The sequence below is a fragment of the Lissotriton vulgaris genome, chromosome 9 (assembly GCF_964263255.1).
Source record: "Lissotriton vulgaris chromosome 9, aLisVul1.2, whole genome shotgun sequence".
In the NCBI taxonomy this organism is placed as follows: domain Eukaryota; kingdom Metazoa; phylum Chordata; class Amphibia; order Caudata; family Salamandridae; genus Lissotriton; species Lissotriton vulgaris.
Genome location: NC_141697.1, coordinates 864,142,847 through 864,155,502, shown reverse-complemented (window position 1 = coordinate 864,155,502; position 12,656 = coordinate 864,142,847). Strand labels below are relative to the sequence as shown.

General features: G+C 45.0%; 1 protein-coding gene across 3 annotated transcripts in view; it reads left to right on the top strand.

Moving 5' to 3' along the window:
* The window catches only part of LOC147692380 (cytochrome P450 2A13-like), a 1,200,227-nt gene that overhangs the window by 331,070 nt on the left and 856,501 nt on the right, over positions 1 to 12,656 (top strand). The window lies entirely within an intron of this gene.

Here is a 12,656-nt window from a genome sequence, read left to right as displayed (position 1 = left end):
CAAAGCACCAGGCCTTGATGGAGTGCCTATAGACCTCTTTAAATATAACCTGACAATTTGGGTTCCATTATTACAAAATGTTTTCAATAGCCTTGCTGCTGCTCCCATTCCAGAATCCTGGTCGACATCGATCATAGTCCCAATCTTTAAAAAAGGGGACCGTTCTCCGCCCAGTTGTTACAGACCTCTCTCTTTAATAGATAACAACTTAAATGTAAATGTACTGGATTTGTAAAGCGCACTGCTGCCCGTAAGCGTCCTGGCACTGAAGACCGCTGGGGAACCCGTCCTGGCTTTCTCTGTGAGATGGTCCCTTCTGGGTATCTCCAAGGTGAAGCTAGGCATCCCCAGCATCTGTGGAGGGCCTTTGTAGAGATGAGGCAAGCTTAATGCCCAGAGTTGCCGAGTGTGATCCCTGGTTTAAGTAGACACCGAGGCGAGAATTATCGAGTCCGTTGACTCTGGTACACGACCCTGCCACGTCGGGAATTGAACCCTGGTCTCGGGCTGTTCTCTGCTTCCGCGTCTTCCGCCTCTAACCAGTGAGCCACACCACTCCACAAAACAATAGTGGGCAGAGTTTTATATAAGAGGATAAATGACTGGACACAAGAAAAAGCAATCTTGTACCCCAGCCAGTATGGCTTCAGACCAAAAGTGGGTATTATTGAGCAGTGCCTAAATCTCAAGCTAATTATAGGAAAGGGCCCCTTTGAACCTAGATTTTATTGACCAATCATCAGCATTTAATTGTGTTAACCGGTCTAAGCTATGGTCTATTTTAATTCTCTTGGTCTTAATGAAGCACTAGTTCACTTTCTAGCGTATTTGCAGAGAAGAATGAAAGCCAGAGTAAGGATCGACATTAATGGTGAGGTCTCAAATGATGTCAGTATTATGAGAGGTGTGAGACAAGACTACGTTTTAGCCCCAATTTTCTTTATTTTATACATTAATGATTTCCACCCCTTTTTAACTACTTTTACCACTGATGATCCTTCGATTAGAGACTCGCTGCTACCTGCTCTGTTGTATGCGCATGATGCTGTTTTGATGGCCCGTACACCAAAGGCTCTTTCTCATTATTGAACAGCTTTGTTAAATTTATAGCATTATTAGATTTGCAGACAAATTTTACTAAATCTTTTAATATGTCCTGCGGCCCCAAGAAATATAAAACATACTCACTGAAGGCATGTGACCAAAGATTAATAATCACAGACACTTTCACTTATCTTGGTATGACTTTTAATGACAGTGGTACTTGGAAAACACACATAGTCAATAGCTGGAATACATTGTCTAGTGCCGTAGGGTCGCTACTCAGCTTGCCAAGCCCTAAAAAAAGGTAATGTTGTAACTCCCTTATTGCAGATTTACAGATTACTGTGCCTGTCGTCTGCAATTTATGGGGCAGAGGTTTGGGGTGCTGAGAGTAGCCACTCAGTACAAACAGATGAAAATAGATTCTGTAGAAAGATGCTGAGAGCACCGATCTCTAACTCTAGTTTTATTTGTCATAATGAGCTAGGCCTCCCCTTTGTTGAGGACTATATTAGTGCCCGCTGCCTGCTTCTTTGGTATGCCATTTGACAAAACACAGAGGGAGCAATTACAAAAGACATCATAAAAGATTGCCCTGCATGTGACAATGGTAGAAAAATTTCTTGGATAAAGTAAATTGAATCTTGTCTGCACATGATTGGTCTTAACCAGCTATTTGAAAACCTGGGGGCCCTTGTTCCATTACTAGGAAACAGCTGCTGGCATTTTGGTACCAGCATGTGCAGGAGGAGAGAATAAAGAGGGAGATAATAATACCAAGAGTCTCCCACGAGGAATCAGGGACAAATTGTCTCACCCCAAAGTTACTTGACCGGCAATATGAGAGACTGGGACCATAGTTTACTCTTTTGTTTTAGAGAAGGGACTATAACATATCTATTGAACTTCCCATTAGGCTTCCAAGCTAACTTAGACACCCGTCCCTGCCCCTGTGATGGGAAATCCAGGCAATCGATTCTGCACTTTTAATTTTTTTATCTCTTATATAATAAATCTATCCTTTTCCCCTTGATCAAGAAGCAACACTTTAGTGATTTTAGTGAATCTACTGATGCACTGCTTCGACTGGATGATGGGGCATTAGTAATTGTGTCATGTTGTTTCTGAAAATTGCAGTGCTGGCACGCAAATCAATGTATGCATTAGAATGTTAGTTTGGTTATTAGTCTATATTTGTATCTTAAAATATGTTTGATATAAATTGTGTTGTTTTTATTATATGTTTTTATCATATATTTGATTCTAACTTCATCATGTGCTTTTCTGGTTTAAAATGTTTGGACTGAATAAAGAATCTTTTGATATTGATATTATCATTTTATGTTTCTTCTTCCTTGCACTGCTTGAAAGCAGTGGGGCAATGCTCTTCCAGTATACCGGAGGAGCCACCCCTGATGCTCTCTGCATACATTTGCATGACTCATTAATGCCAAGACATTTGCCTTTTCTATATTTAGTTGTCTGAAGCATTTTGCCTAGAAGCCATGAACAAGTCAGTTTTCGGTTGTCTAAGTCTTTTTCTCAGTTGCCAGTTACCCACTCACCAGCTTCCGTCCCCACTTTTAAAACACTGTTATACATTGTATCTAATAATGAATAGCATGATTTCAGTAGTCAAAAAGGCATGCAGCATTTGTGTATGTGAAAGGACATTTTTAGGCATGAAGTAACTGTATTAGTTATGACATAAGGCTAACCTGTATCCATCATTTACTGAGTTAACTAGTTCAATATAGCGCCTACAATTTGCCTGACCAGCACTTCAGAGTTATGTTGTGGGTTTACGATAATGTAAAGCCCAACTACATACATTAGTGTGCTTAGCAAATGTAGAGACAATGTCCTTCACCAGGATAATCCATTGGGTCAGTTGATGTCACTCCCTTTCCTCAATTAAGGAAAGTTGAAAATGAAATGTTTTCCCCTCCAGTTACAAATATCACCAGCCATCACTGGTTCCAGACTCAAACCGGTCTGGGCCGATTTTCTGGGGGAGTTATTCTTCACAGGGATTTTCTTGGAATGTCTCTTTCCTGCCCGCATTGGTTTTTGCTTTAGGGCCTTGTTTTGATGTGGATTGGAGATTTGTTTTAGATTTGAATTGAACAGGTTCCACATTCATAAGCCTACCCAAAATGTGCATGCTTTTCTTGCGGGGGGAAAGGGGGGGGGGGGGGGGTGCTGTCCACCTCTTTTTCCGTGTGTTGTCAGGAATTGTGAGTCCTGTACAGTACATACATTAATAGGGAGAAGGATAGGAATAAGAGTGGGGATAGTGGCCTTGGGTCAAGGGGAAGAATCCATAGTCGCTAGTTGTTCGTGGGAAGTGTGTCTAATAGACTGATCCTGCGCAGGTTCCATGGTGGACCATGATCTTTGGATCCGGGTGAACAGAATTTATAATTGCAGATTCCATCCTTGCCTCCTCCTGTCTCCTCTGGGGCACAGACGGGCCCGTTCTTGGCACGGGCCATGCCCGGGTGCGACCCGCACGTGTCCCGCACTGCGGGGCAACCATGGAGATTTTTAAAAGTGCCTCCAAACGTGGGCTGGTCACGTCAGTGGCTCCCTGCTGCAAGTTGAGCTGGGGCTTGGAGTCTTCCCCTAAGCCCTTCAGTCTCTGCTGGATCCCGTGCTGCGGGACTCCCATGGATTTTTAAAAGCACCTCTGCGCGTGGGCTGGTCACATCAATGGCTCCCTGCTGAAAGTTATGCTGGAGCTTGAATTCTGTCCCTCAGCCCCTCAGTCTCTGCTGGTTACCACGCAGCAGGACTCGAGAGGAGAATTTTAAAGCACCTCCAGGCGGGGGTAGGTCATTTTGGCAGCTCCCTGCTGCAAGTTTCGGCCCCTCGGTCTCTGCTGGTTCTTGTGCTGTGGGACTCCCATGGAGATTTTTTAAAGCACCTCTGGGCATGGGAGGTCATGTCAGCTACTCCCTGCCGCAAGTTGTGCTGGGTCTTGGAGTCTGCCCCTCACTTTCTGCTGGTTCCCATATTGCAAGACTCCTGTGGAGATTTGTAAAAGCGCCTCCGGGTGCAAGTTAGTCATGTCGGCGGCTCCCTGCTGCAAGTTGCACTGAGGCTTAGAGTCTGCCCCTCCCCCATCGGTCTCTGCTGCTATCCCGTAACCCTAAGTTTTGTTTTACTCAATTTAACTGTGTCCACCAGGCCTACCTTGCCCCTCAGCATATCAAGCACATGTCTCCAACGTTCTCCTACGCTTGCCCCCACTGCATATTACAGGAAGCAGTGTTTTAACCATATGGTTTGGAATTGCCTGGTGTTGCAACATGCCTAGTATAGAGTGACTGAGGTGGTGGCAAAGATGGCAGCATATGTTCTTACTCCTATGCCGTTTCGTGCTTGTTGGGGTAGTGCTCTTGTGTGATGGGTGACAAACACCCACATAGATTTATTGATCTGGCTTTTGTTCTGTTCAAATGCTGGATGGCCATAGCATGAAAGGTTTCTGCCCATCTGATCCCTAGTGCTAGCTCTGCCACCTGTTGACATGGACTCAGGCTGAGGCCACACCCTCCACTGGCTCCACATGAACAGGCTTCCCACACTGGTAACGAATATTGTGAGACCTACCTGCTTAACGTTGAATCAAAAAATGACTTACGTCCTCCTTGAGCCCGCATCCACGTGCATAACCCTAGAGTCAATGAATGCATACCTATGGCAGGGTGAATGCCCTCAAACTCTGCGTAACTACAGATCATATCCACAGTTTCCCAATCAGCAATCCCTACACCTTTTTGTGCAATTGGTTGTTTTTCTGACCCCATTGGGATATAGTTGCCTTTTCTTGCAAAGGCTGTATGCACCACTCCCCCTGCATACACGAGGCTTGGTTTTATATACTGTTTAATTCATACTTCGGGTGGGAGTTCCTCCAGGATGCATCCCTCCTCACATGCACCAAATCCCCCCATGTCTACAGGAAATATTCATGAACTTGCTTGCTTTGTTATTTCATTCTGACTTGTTGTACTTGTGTTTATTATTGCCATTAATGACACGGGCACGTTTGTACCACCGCATATATAAGATGGCAAGTACATATTGCACCCACTGAACCTGTGAAAAAGTGCCACCTAGTAGGCCTGGTCAGCTTGGAAGACGGTGAGGGGAGTACACTGAGATAGGTTCAAGGATGCAGACACTGCACCCATCCCAGGATACAGATGCAGGCATCTCTGATGCTACCAGCAGCGGAGACTATGCCTGACACGTCATGGGAGCTGAACTTTTATCCTGAAAATGGAGAAACAGGTGATTAGATTTATAGGCATTTCACTCCCTCTTGTATTGTAAAAAAATGCTATTCAGTTTCTTATGAGATAGATGAAATAACATTCTACAGGCTGAGTTTTCTGTGTGTGTGAGACATGCTTCACCATATAAACAGCATAAATGTAAACTAAAATCAATTCTTTGAACAAACTGCTTTCCTCTTGTTTGCCACAATTTCCAGACTCCATATTGACCTGTGTTCCCTTCACATCCTTCCAGTGTGCTAGTGATATGGTCTCACTCTGTCGCTATGTGCATTGGAATGTATTTGGAACTGCTTTAAAAAGTACACTGAATCAGCACAAATTCATTTTCTTTGTTTTATTCAGTTCTCAAAATACAAGCTAGGCCTATTAGATTTGTCAGTGATTGTTTAAATGGGCAGGTGATGTCAAGTGAGTACCTATGCTTACTTCACTTGATAGGAACAGAACCTTCACTTCTCTGCAAAGATGCATCACTAACAATGAGAGAGTACCAGCTCTTCTGATTAGGAAGCAAGTACTACTCCGCAATCATTCTGGCAATCTCAACAAAGGTGTTCTTTTTGATCAGAGGAATCCTTTGGCGTTTTGATCAGACACCCAATGAAGAATTTATTGACCATTTAATGTTCTAATTTAGCGGTAAATCAAAGGTGCAAAGGGTATTTGTGGCTGACAGATTATGAGTAGAAGGGAAATTAAGCGTAGAACTGTGCTATTTCCCTGCTCAAATCCCTATGGGATTTACAGGCAGCGATTCACAAGTGAAAATTAAGTCACAAATGGTAAACATGTAGGGGCATATTAGCAAGAAATAGCGACATTTAATGCTAATTAGAAAAACATTTTGTATCGCTGCCTATCGCTTGATATGTTAGCGGAGAAAACCTGCTATTAGCAACGTTTTTTTCCATCTTGCTAAAATATATAGCGATAGTGGCGAAATGCCTGAATATCACAGGAAATCCAGCGATATTCAGGCATTAAAGCCAATGGGGACTTAACCTTAAGATCCACCTCCCATTGGATAAACAGGTAAGTCATGTTTTTAGCAGGCGCTAGATTATAGCGATAATCATGCTTAGCGCGATTTATTTAATCGCTATGCCTGCCTTGCTAATAGGCGATAGCTGTGTTAGCGACTGCTTTCGGTCGTTAACAGTTTGGGTACAACCACTTTGCATGTCATTAGCGATAAATATCGCTGACATGCAAAGTGGGCCCCAAACCGGTTGCTATCGCCTAAAAGCTGTCGCTAACTGCTGTTAGCAACAACTTGCTAATGGGGCGATAAAAATATTGCCGCTTTAGCGGCAAAAAGTGCAGCTAAAGCGGCGATATGGCCCTTGCTAATATGTCCCCTAGTTTTTATGGGGGGACAGAACCTTGTAGGGGGCGGAGCTTGCCGAGGCCGAGGCTCAAGATGGCTGTGCTCTGAGCGAGCTCCGCGATCCATCTCATCAATCCGACATTATCCTGACATCCGTTCATTAATTGCACTCCAAAATCAGTGGATTGCATAGCGCTGGGGTTGCACTTCTTTGCTGGATGTGCACATTGCTGAAAACGGGCAACCTAGAAGATTGGAGGCGGGTGCGGCCGGATCTTGTGGCCTATGCATCATAATTGCGGGCTTACAGCTGCTGCTGAGACCCTTGCCATGGAAACTCAGCCCCGGAGGTTGAGGGGGCCTCTCAGTGCCTGCTCCGCTTGGGCACACCCACTGCTGGGAGCCTACTCCCTGAAGAAATTTTGTCCGGACAAAGGGTGCAGAGCATCAGGGTCATGGCCCCGTCCTGGCCAGACGTGGGAGGTCCTTTAAACAAGAGGAACCAGGAGCTCTTTAAACAGGTCCTGCACACATACTCCTAAGGCATATATTTGGAAAAATGGTATGCAGTTATGCAGTTACTAAGTGTGGGGAAGATTTCAGATCTTTAAAGAAGTACCTTTACACACCCGGAGGATATCATGCTTCATCATTGGGCCTGCTCCTCGTCGGGCCAGCACTGCAATGCCCGACGGGCACCCACAAAGGGACTCTTTAGTGAAAATCTTTTGTAGATAAAGCCATACTGTGCGTGCAGCTGAGTGGGCTGGTTAGTGTGGTGAGTATGCAGTAAGGTTTTTAAAATAGGTCTAGGGCAACCTTTTCTATTAATGTTATTCCCAGGAGGGCACTAGCCTAACTAAAAGAAGGTAGCCCTGACTGTATATAATGATTCTACAGGGCCTGTGTGGTTCATGAGGTTGACATGTTTCATGCCAAACGTAGCCCCTAGCGGGGCTATTGGCAATTCATCAGGACCGTATTTGATTCCGAGAAATGAGTCTTTACAATAGCACTGCTGCAATACTGGTTCTTTGATTGGCATGATGTAGCAGTAACCTGCTTTGCAGTTGAATACCAGGTCCAATTTGGCTAAGTGGTCTGAGACCCCTGAATAGGTGGGTCTGAGTTGACGGGAGCTTTACGGCAGAGCAGCTCGTTGCTCCGACGTAGGGTGGAGCTGCAACAAGCTGTGTTCCTACCCTGGCTCTGTTCTCACTGGGAACATAACCAGGGTAGGTACACAGCTAGTCTGGCTCCATAGCAAACAGATTTAGTAATTATTATGCATATCTATATAGAACTAGAATGGTAGGAGAAGAGGCTGTAGCCCTGGATAATTTGGAACATGTTAAAGTCCCATGTCTAGCTGACCAGCACAGGGAATACCTTATGAGGCCTTTGGAGGCCTGGGAGATCCAGGACGCTTTAAAATGAGAATGGAGTGATGCCCCAGTCTATGCGAGGGGCCCTGCTTTTCACCCTTTTAAAGCCGGGCAAGCCTCCTGACGAATGCTCATCATATAGATCGTTGTCACTTTTGAATGTGGATACTAAACTATTTGACAAAGTTTTGGCAAATCTCCTGGCCCCACTGGTACAGTTGCTAGTTAGTCCTGAGCAAGGGGGTTTGTCCCTGGATGGACTCTTTCGCACAATATTTGGCACCATTCAGCACACAAAGCCGGAGATCAAGGCGGCTGCAATATTCCTAGATGCCAAAAAGACCTTAGATTCAGTTGAATGGAACTTCATGTTGGCGGCTTTGATGTGAATGGGTGTAGGAGATCTCTTTTCCCAGCTCATGAAGGTTCTGTATAATTCCCCTATGGCTAGGGTAAGGGTGGGGAACCTGGTGATCTCCCCTATAGAAATGTATAGGGGTACTCATTAGGGGTGCACGTTATTGCCCTTTCTTTATGCTATTGTGCTGAGCCCCTGGCCTGCGCTCTTAGGGAGTACCACAGCCACAGAGGGATATGCTTACCTGGATTTAACTTAATAATCTCCACTTATGCTGATGATACTCTCCTGTACATCAGAGACCCGGAGGTTAACCTATCCCCAGTGTTAAGAGAAGTAGTACGGTATGGTGAATTCTTGGCTCTTAAAATCAACTGGGTTAAAGCCACTATTTTCACCCTTGCCACAGCCATCGAATCGATAGAACTGGATTTTCCTTTGAACTTGTCTCTGACTCTGTGAGTTATCTAGGCATCCAAGTACATACTAATTTGGAGATAGTATTCAGAGAGAACTATGGCAGGACAAAATGCCAAACTGGAAGATGATGTTAACAGATGGGTGCAACTGCCATTGTTGCTCCTAGGGCGTATCTCTTTAATGAAGATGGTAGTGCTGCTCCAATTTCTGTTTCTGTTCTTAAACATACCTGTGGTCCTTCGAACTCACTTTTTTTTAAATGCATCAGATTTTTACTGGTACGATTGGCTTGGGATGGTAAGCAGGCCCGGGTCACATGGGAGATCTGGACATTGCCTTATTCGATGGGTGGATGTGGTGCACCAGATTTGGAGTTCTATTACTGAGTAGTGCAATGTTTCCACATGTTTTTCCTGGCTGCACCAACAATCCCCTCCCCGCACTTGCATATAGAAAAGGTCACAGCTGTGCCCTCCCCCCTAGCTGCATGTCTGTACCGGACACAATCCCGGCGTGTGGGTCTTGCGGACTTCATAAATGCACCTCCCATGCATGACAAAATTTAATTAAAAGAATAGCCGCCTCAACTCTCTACTTTCCAATGAGCTGTAAGCTTTTCTTGCCCTAGCGTATTTGGGCATTTTCAAAATAGGTGACCTATTCAAAGGTGGAATGAGACGAAGATGGGAAGACATAGTCTTAGAGAACAACGATGTTACTTCACTCATGATGTCCCATTTCTACAGAGTTAGACATGCACTCTGTGATATCCTCAGGGAGGAGATGATGGAACCTCTAGAAGTTGCCCCCTTTTCGTTGATGTTACGTGCAGGAGTATCCAGGATTTATATCATGGCGCAAGATTATCGGAAGAACTGCCACGCCAATCTAGCCTTAATAAAAAGTTCTTCCGATAATCTTGCGCCATGATTTTTTTCGACATCAACAAATGGCCCTGTTGCTACAAAGTAACACAGCACGTCTCTCAAAATTGACAACACCGACTCATTCATTTTAAATGTCTTAATAGGGTGCACTATACCTCTACTCGATTGTATAGATATGGTCTCCGGGTCACAGCGAGATGTGAGAGATGTGATGCGGAACAAGCAGGATTCATACATATAGCGTGGCTGTGTCCCGATATTGCTAAATTCTGGGTACTAATATTCCGAAAGTTGAATGATATCACAGGAGAAATGTTGTCGCCCGACCCCTTGGTAGCCCTGCTTGGCTATTTTAAACATATGCGGAAAGAAATACGCCAATTGGTGGATATGGGACTGCTGATAGCTATGCGGGAGTTGCTATGCGCTGAGGCCGAAGGACCCCCCACTGAGCAGAATGGTCTACCGATATGTTGTACTGCAACACGCAAACGGAACTATATAGTGAGTTGCTTCCCCCTCAGAGCCGCCTGAAATCTTTTGGAGTCTGTATCAGAGTTACCTTGCTGTTAAGGACTGAATACTCCCTGAAATTTCAGCTTTCTTTTGTTAGCAAGAGGCGCGCTGTGAGGGAACCCTGGGTGCTACTCGCATCACATGTCAGCTTCTACTTTGGTCTCTGGATAGATAAGAGGGGTTTGCATGCTGACTGGAGCGTACTGTTCCTATGCTGTTTCCACTTGATAACTTAGCGTTTGGAAGTAATGGTAGCTCCGATTGGGCTCTGTGGCCAAGTCATCTATCTCACCCTCTCTCACTGGTCTTGCAATATGGAAGACCCAGGGAGCATCAGCAGTCCAGTGCTGAGGTAAGCGGAAGCAAGTGCAGGTGAAGTCTCATTTCTGTCATTCTTCTCATCCCAGCAGCAGATCATAGGCAGTTACTTGGTTGCTGCTGCTTGAGTTGGTACTCTGGGTGCATGGTTTAGATCATGCGGCTCTTCACATTTGCATGTAGCACCTGGGTGACTTCCCTCTCTCTCTCTGCAGTCATACACCAGTATGATGTCCCTTGCTCTTCATGGCAGACTCCTCTGGCATACAAGTTTGCAAACCTGTGTAGCATATGGGTGGGCATCCCCATTGGTGTGGCAGTTATTTACAGGAGCGTGAACCTCACACTTCACTTCAGCGGTCCACTCAACAGGATCCCCCACTGGGCTTTACTCCTAGACACTACCATACTCCTCACAGGTTTTCATGCCGGCAGATGATGGTGCTCCAGACTCAGGGAAGTAGTATTGATTCTACTGGGTGATATCCCCTCTCCCATCAAGGAGACTAGCAGACCTCACTCCTCCATACTGGGAGCAATAACCAGAAGTCTTGTTGAGCTTCTCATTGTTAATTTACAGCACAAGTGACGGGTTGACAATTTGGGAGACTCAAGTTCCCCATTTTATAATTCATTTCCAGACAAGATGAAATTTAGTGTCTTTCCTTCTTAAATGTGTGTGGTGGGTGTTGCTGTCTTTTGAAATGCCAACTCCTCTGTTATGTTATCTATTTAGGAAGCAGTCTGTCACAGCTGGAGTGACTCCCACCTTGATAGCTCCACAACACAGGCCATGGGAGTGCCTTGGCGATCACACCTGAATGTCAGCCTCAATAATATATGCCTACCAAAAGGATAACAAGACTACAGGCCTTCTGCGCTTATGAAACCCTGTCTCTGTAGTATTTCACCTATCAGCCCCAGTCTCCACTGACCAGTATCAAATAGTCTTTTGAAGTGCACAGGAGAGCCTGGCTCTCCATTCCTAAGTGTGTGGCCCACCATGTTCTCAGGATTGTGACAATCCATAAATCTGTCTGTGAGGCCTCCTCCACTTCCTCATAATTTTCCCAGGTATCTGACAGAATCACTGCATACCAACCATCTAGAGAACTCCATTCATCCAGCTCATTGATGGTGGTGAATTCACAATTTAATTGGAAGAAGTGGTGTGGGATCTCCTACTCTTACCTGGCTGCCAGGGACTGGAATGCTCTTTCTCAGCATCGTTGTACCTCAAAAGACATACTGACTTTCAATAACTTCTTAAGACATGGCTCTCTGGGCTAGCTTATTAATAACATATTTAGTGGATTTGATTAGCTTTCTTTCCAGTGCTGGGACACTCACTAGTGCGTTCAATAAATCCCTTTAATTGATTAAAAGTTGGGATGGGAAACTCACAGAGTTTCACTCCACAGAATTCAATGGAGTTACCTCAATACTCTGTGAGATTCCAGTGTGTTGTGCCAAAAAGCAGAAAAGATGCAAGTTGTGCTGCTTGCACTGCAATTTATCTCCAGAAGAGTGAGCAGCACTGACAAATCAGCATGAACTGCACCATGCAGTGTGGAAGAGCTTGCAGCCATTTGAGTTAATTTTGCTGCCACTCGAGTAGGATATTTACTCGAGTGGCAGCAAATCTACTGGAGGAGCAGCCCTCTGGCCAGGATAGCCTGCTTTAGAATATTGTGCAAGCGGACACCAAATCTTGCTCGCATTTCTGGGGCCACAATGGAAAAAAAGTTTGCTATGTGCCAATTGGTGACATTTGGCCGGAACTCAACGTTACAAGAGTAACGTGGAGCCACCAAATCACATCAATTCCATGGTCGGAATTAAACATTCTGCCCGCGCCTAGTAAAAAGGCCTACTCAAGCTATTGCCTTCATTATAAATACATGATATGTTGCAGCTGCTGAACTGTTAGTAAAGGCAGTAACCATTTTCCACCACGAGGGTCTAAAAGTACTGCAATCTGTGACACAGGCCTGGGTCTTAGCACATGTTTACCCATGAGCAAATATCAATAACAAGGATGCAACTATCGTTCCAGCAGAGGCAATCAGGGCAGGGGTGTACGTGAGTAATCAT